We start from the raw sequence: 7,275 nt of genomic DNA, 5'->3' as shown, positions 1-7,275 counted from the left end.
ATCACATCCAACCTCAAATCATCTCACACTATTAGCCGTGGTTTGTTGAAGATGATTGTATTGAAAAAAGTATTGTCATTTGGCTACAGTAGGCTACTTTCAACAGGAACCAGACGAACGATTAATATTGTGTGATTTACCTGATGACCTAGAGATGGTGCTGTTCACAAGTATTTGAATAAGGCAGTGGACCAAGCAACAAGTGTTTGGCATAATTCAAATAAATCTATTAATTCCACAGACAATTATGTTATGTCACGTAGAGTTGTAGCCCATGTGTTGAGTGATAATTAATGAAAAAGGTTTGATTCACATGGCCTGATCATAATTATCACTGTGAATTTAGAGACTCGCCTCTAGTCAGTAAAGGGTTAAGGCCTGTAATTGGATGAATGGATATTGTGGTTCGCCACAACATCTGATTACACAGCGTTGGAGACCTCTCCAGAACAACCGGGAGGATTGCCTTTGTACCTTCCTTACCGTTAGATAGCACACGTTTGGGGGCTTTTGTTGCACTGTTTCTGACTAAAGTACATTTTAACCAATTTACCGCCGATGATATTAGGCCTACCTCGTGAATTTGAAGGGGCAGGAAATATAATAATTATATCTTCGTTGCAATGGCAGAGTGGTATCTACGATGGCCTTCGCTGTCTTCGGGAAAGTTCTTAAGCGAAATTGTTGATGCACTTGGTTTGGTCAAGGGATTGCTTTGGGAGTTTTCGCTCCGGCGTTGGTAAACTCGTCGAGAGACGAGGGATTTGAAGCTGCAACAGGTAGGTCGCAAACTGGTTAGAAACAAAGTAGACACGATATGGTTACAATTTTGTAACAATTCGACTTGTTTGCGTCTGTTCTGTTGTTGCGGTGAGCAGGAGTTACATTGTGTCGATAATGACCTAGATATCAGCCAGGGTAGGCTTAACCATAGGCGTAACTAGGACTCCATGAATGTAAGATCAAACGTGCATGGTGATTTATGTTGAGTGACTAACTCCTGGTATATTATTAAATTGTGTTTGGATTCACATGTGATTTTAAATACCCTTTGTAAATGTGTATTTAAGGCGGTGGAACAATACATTTATCCTTGGGCTACTGTAGGCTATACACCTCTTCAATGGATATCATCTATTAGGCTACTGCTATTCGACTGCAAGCTATTTGGCGAACATTCAAGGTTTGTGTAAGAGTGTAAAGTGAATTTGAGATTAATTAACGTTGTGTAGGCCAACTGAGCAATTGCTTTGTCTGTCAATCTTTTTCAATAGCTCAACAATATGGCTATTAGTTGTGTTGTGAGCAGAACTGCCAATACACAGGATAGATTGGGCAACCTCCAAATGAAGATGCATTGCTCTGTTGTAATATGAGAACAACCCCACCCTTTTTAAAAGCATGTGTAATTTCATAGAAATATAGATTTTCAGAACCATTAAGCATGATCACTGATATGCCTGATCCTAGCATACTTAGACTAAGCAAGAAGTTGGTACACAATATCTTGCTTAGTCTGATACTTTAGCTGGTTATTGTTCAACAAAACCTGCTTTGTTTATGCAACAGACTTGGATCTTTTTCTAGTCTCATTTATTGCAGTGTAGCCTATATGCTTCTCCTGGGACACACAGCCATTCTCTAAGGACTGGTTTTGAAAACAATGGCCTGGACATGGTACACTATGTTAATGTGTGACACCACCTTGAGACAATGCCATTAAGGCACACTGCATTAGACTCTTGTGTGTTTATAATGTAGCCTCTGGTGGTCTCACACTTGCTGCCAAGCTTTCTCGTTGCTTAAATAACCCTTCCTGCTGTTATACTATCTTGAGCCTGGAGTGCAGGATTTTCTCAATGCCAGCTCTATGAGATCTGTGGTTTAGAAATGGGAGATTCAGTCCGTCTGCAAGTAGCTGAAACAGTCGGCCTTTCCTTAGGCTTGTTGTGTGTAGGCCAGTACTAACGGCTCTCTGTACGTTGACATTGCTTTAAACTTCTTCCTCCATTAGTTTCAAGGATTGTAAGAGGGAATCTGAAGTACAGAGATATTCAACACCAGTCCTTGAGGGCCTCAGTACTGCTGTTTCTTTTATTTTTTTCATTGTTGTTGAAGACAACCTGTATTGATTATTGACACCGCCAGAGATTTTAGCACAGAGCAGACTACACTGTTTTTATTCCTTTGTTCTATGTAGTTATTGGACATATGTTTGTTCCACAACCTGTCTTTGTTTCTCATTACCAACACTGGGATTTGAGGTTCACTAAGGCCCTCTAGGGTAGGGTACATGGAGCTGTGCTGTGGCCAAACAGTATATCCTTTTACTGGGGTAGGTGCTCCATGGAAGATTTGCAGAAATGCAAACCATTGGGCTTGAATTCTGGATGTTTGGCTGTAGACTTGAGGTGGCGTTTTTAGTTATATTATTGCGTATGCAACTGCAATCGACCAGCCACTAAATATTCTTTAATCTTTTAAACAATGAATCAATTATGTAAACATACCTGTGGTTGGTTGGTGACAGTGGAGAAAACTTTGCACCACTGCCCCCCCCCCCCCCCCCACTACTACACAGCCAATTTAAAATAATCAAAGCTTGATAATGAGTTGGTTATTTGAATCAGCTGTATAGTGCTAGGACAAGAGAACTTACCCCCCAGGACTGAACCCTGATATCCATTAGCCTGCCTTTTGTCAGCATTGGACTGCTTATGTAATTAAGCCAGGTCTCTCATTGAAATAATCCATGACTTCAGTCGTCAGTGTCAATGACTGACATGCCTGATCACTCAAGCCATGTGCTTCAGTGACGTGTCCTCTGGACCTCTCAATTCAAAGGGATGGGCTAGTTCAACCAATGTACTAATTTACCCCATGACGGGCTACCTAGGTCAACCGAAGGGTCAGACACTCAACATGCGGGTTTGGTTTAGTGTTAGCATCCTTGAGTGCAAAACAATTTTAGTGGTTGGATCCCTGTTTGCGTGCCCCAAACATGTCTATCAACTCAAAGTAACTTGTTATCAATGTATGGATACATGGAATGCTTTAATTTAGGTGGAGGAAATGCAGTTTGTTGACAGGGAGGATGTCTCAGTTCTGGGAAGCGGCCATATGCTACAGCTAGTGAGAGAAGCATGATTAATGTTAGCCTTATGTAGTGAAGGAATGTCTAAAATGCCATGGGGGCTGTCACCTGCCTTCAGTTTCTTTGGTCATGTCTACACTTGATACTTAAATGCGACTTCTGCTATCAGAGTACGAAGATTGCTTTGGCCGTATTTTTGTGTAGATCTGGTTGACCACTTCAGAAGGTGGTCAGGGATGCATTGTGTGCGGATTTCTCCTGTGTCTGGGCGGAATCCGGCTACCAAAAATTGCATTCAGTGGGTGACGTCATCAGCACTCGTCCCACAAGTCTCCAGAAAACTTGTTTTGAGACCGAGAGGCACCTTTTCTTTACAACTTTGGCAGAAATACGTTCCTTGTGTGTGAGGAATGTGTTTGCTGGCCTCATGCTAGCCAGCTAGTTAATATTTAGATTTTTTTTTGTGTGTAGCTAGTTATGCAATCCCTTTATTGTTGCTTGCTGGCTAGATACATATTTTATCCGGCTAGGTAGCTACAGTAGTTACTACTGCCATCAGTTCTTTAAAAAAAAATCTAACCCCTGGTTGAAATTGAGTGTTTGGTGTATTCGTTTGATTTCCAACTGCAAAAGACAAAATGTAATGACATTTTAAGATTGTTAACTAGAATGTAATTTTTAAAAAACAAAATGAAGGCTTGGACAAAATTATTCAAAGTCCATTTGGTTGAAAGCAAGTGATTCTCATTTGTATAATTTCTCACCTCGGGTAAGTTGCAGGTGCGTACAGGGTAAAAATAGCCGTTCATCCAGTTTTGAAAAGAGAACCGAACATTCTGCTACATTTTAAAGTGCCAATATATTTGACCGTGACTGTAAGTAACCTTGTCTCAGCCCCCCAACCCAGGGTTGGTAACAAAATATTGGGGCTGAAGTTCCAAACGGATTTCTTCTCTTTGATTCCTAGCAGGTTATTTTAGATGTGATCCTGACCTTCCGTAGTTGGAGGGTCTCTTTTAGAGGTTGACCGATTCATCGGAAAGGCCGATTTAATTCGGCATTTTTGGACGCTCATTGCACTCCATGAGGAGACTGCGTGGCAGGCTTGACTACCTGTTATGCGAGTGCAACAAGGAGCCAAGGTAAGGTGCGAGCTAGAATTAAACTTATCTTATAAAAACAATCAATCTTAACATAATCACTAATTAACTACACATGGTTGATATTACTAGTTTATCTAGCTTGTCCTGCATTGCATATAATCGATGCAGTGCCTGTTAATTTATCATTGAATCATAGCCTACTTCGCCAAACTGGTGATTTAACACTGTCGTTGCACCAATTTGTACCTAACCATAAACATCAACGCCTTTCTTAAAATCAATACACAAATATATATTTTTACACCCGCATATTTAGTTAATATTGCCTGCTAACATGAATTTCTTTTAACTAGGGAAATTGTCACTTCTCTTGCATTCTGTGCAGCAGAGTTGGGGTATATGCAGCAGTTTGGGCTGCCTGGCTCGTTGCAAACTGTGAAGACTTTCTTCCTAACAAAGACAGCCAACTTCGTCAAACGGGGAATGATTTAACAAAAGCGCATTTGCGAAAAAAGCATAATCGTTGCACGAATGTACCTAACCATAAACATCAATGCCTTTCTTAAAATCAATACACAGAAGTATATATTTTTAAACCTGCATATTTAGTGAAAATAAATTCATGTTAGCAGGCAATATTAAACTAGTTTCACTTCTCTTGCATTTGCACGCAGAGTCAGGGTATATGCAACAGTTTTGGCCACCTGGCTCGTTGCAAACTAATTTGCCAGAATTTTACATAATTATGACAAGGTTGAAGGTTGTCCAATTTAACATGAATATTTAGACTTATGGATGCCACCCGTGAGATAAAATACGGAACGGTTCCGTATTTCACTGAAAGAATAAATGTTTTGTTTTCGAGATGATAGTTTCCGGATTCGACCATATTAATGACCTACGGCTCGTATTTCTGTGTTTTATTATGTTATAACTAAGTTTATGATTTGATATAGCAGTCTGACTGAGCGGTGGTAGGCACCAGCAGGCTCGTAAGCATTCATTCAAACTGCACTTTAAGTGCGTTTGCCAGCATTTCTTCACAATGCTTCAAGCATTGCGCAGTTTATGACTACAAGCCTATCAACTCCCGAGATTAGGCTGGTGTAACCGATGTGAAATGGCTAGCTAGTTAGCGGTGTGTGCGCTAATAGCGCTTCAATCGGTGACTTAACTCGCTCTGAGTGTTCTAGTAGTTGTTCCCCTTGCTCTGCATGGGTAATGCTGCTTCGATGGTTGCTTTTGTGTTGCTGGTTCGAGCCCAGGGAGGAGCGAGGAGAGGGACGGAAGCTATACTGTTACACTGGCAATACTAAAGTGCCTATAAGAACATCCAATAGTCAAAGGTATATGAAATACAAATGGTATAGAGAGATTTTCCTATAATAACGACAACCTAAAACGTCTTACCTGGGAATATTGAAGACTCATGTTAAAAGGAACAACCAGCTTTCATGTGTTCATGTCCTGAGCAAGGAACTTAAACGTTAGCTTTTTTACATGGCACATACTGCACTTTTACTTTCTTCTCAAACACTTTGTTTTTGCATTATTTAAACCAAATTCAACATGTTTCATTTTCTTTGAGGCTAAATTGATTTGATTGTATTATATTACTTTAAAATAAGTGTTCATTCAGTATTGTTGTAATTGTCATTATTACAAATACATTTTTTTTTTAAATCATCCGATTGAATCAGTATCGGCTTTTTTTGGTCCTCCAATAATCGGTATTGGCGTTGAAAAATCATAATCGGTCAACCTGTAGTCTCTTCCAAGACCACCACACTGCATAGTTTTCCAGCACACCCATGATTGGTTTTCCAATGCTTCTGTGTGGCATTTCACTCTCTAATTCAGAATCTGCCACCTTTTGGAGCCAGGACTTATTATAACCATCTGACTGCCAGCCTCAGTCATGCTCTGATCGTGAGTGGTTCTCCTCCACTGCTCATGCTGTGCTCCTCTATACTTGATTTCTCCCTGTTATCCTCAGTTCTCACACTCTACCCCTCTCTTCCAGTGCCACAGAGAAAGCCAAGTTCCTCAACAGGGACCTCTCTTCCAGTGCCACAGAAAGCCAAGTTCCTCAACAGGGACCTCATCTTTGACCTCATCCCATCTCAATTAATTTAATCTTGGGTAAGTCCTCTTCGGGTTCCACTCTTATGTAATTTGTGGATAATGCATTTTTATATTTAATTTTTTTCCTCTGTGCTGTATTTGTCTGACTGAATATTATTGGGTAGTCTGTCTGACCTTTTGGGGATGGGCTGTTTCCCCATTGCTATGAGGTTTATGTCATCTCCCTCAGTTAATCTTCACCTCTACCATGATTCACACAAGAATGCCTGGCCTCTTAATCCAATAATTAGAATGTGTGAAGCTTTTCACCTAAAGTGTTACTCAGTCACTATCGATAGCAATCAATGAGTAATATTCTGAGTTCTTATATGCCATACATTTTAAGGCTTCAATAGTATTCAGCACAAGTATTTCCTTTGCTCTTTTATTGTCGTATTGCTGTAGCAACAATTGTTTGCTTTGGTTTGTGAAACACTGGGATTATCACCTTGTGTTCTTCAGTGCAGGAATGATCTATATTTAGGAGTTGTGCATTCGGAAAGTATTCAGACCCCTTGACTTTTCCACATTTTGTTACGTTACAGCCTTATTCTAAAATGTATTAAATAACACATTTCCCTCATCAATACCCCATAATGACAAAGTGAAAGTTTTTTGAAATTGTATTTAAATTGACAAACTGAATTACCTTATTTACATAAGTATTCGAGAAGATGGCACCGAAGAACATGGCTGATGTTTTACATTCTCCCAACCAATTGTGCAATTTCTTTTTTTGTGTAACTTATTTTTTAAATTTATTGTGTACATAATGTTGCTACTACAGTCTCTTATGACTGAAAATAACCTCTGGACATCAGAAAAGTGATTACCCACTGCGGAATGGAAGAAACGTTTTTCCTTTAATGAGTCTGACTAGAATGATATCCGGCTTTCACTGGAACAGGCCCAGATCCACGCCTTTTGCGTGAAGAAAAGATGCCGGAAAAGGGG

General features: G+C 39.9%; 1 protein-coding gene across 5 annotated transcripts in view; it reads left to right on the top strand.

Moving 5' to 3' along the window:
• The first annotated feature begins 373 nt into the window (after positions 1-373).
• The window catches only part of LOC109885270 (protein kinase C and casein kinase II substrate protein 3-like), a 29,371-nt gene continuing 22,469 nt past the window's right edge, over positions 374-7,275 (top strand). The window contains exons 1-3 of one of the 5 annotated variants that reach the window (XM_020477121.2): positions 376-779; positions 4,062-4,236; positions 6,221-6,339. The gene's annotated coding sequence lies outside the window, so the exon portion shown is untranslated. Of the gene's footprint in view, positions 780-1,070; positions 1,184-4,061; positions 4,242-5,526; positions 6,127-6,220; positions 6,340-7,275 lie in introns of those variants that run through there. The other 4 variants (XM_031808774.1, XM_031808770.1, XM_020477114.2 and 1 more) reach the window with 4 other exon arrangements.

Source organism: Oncorhynchus kisutch, linkage group LG3 (genome assembly GCF_002021735.2).
Source record: "Oncorhynchus kisutch isolate 150728-3 linkage group LG3, Okis_V2, whole genome shotgun sequence".
NCBI classification, from domain to species: Eukaryota; Metazoa; Chordata; class Actinopteri; order Salmoniformes; family Salmonidae; genus Oncorhynchus; species Oncorhynchus kisutch.
This window is presented reverse-complemented; position numbering and strand designations above follow the sequence as displayed.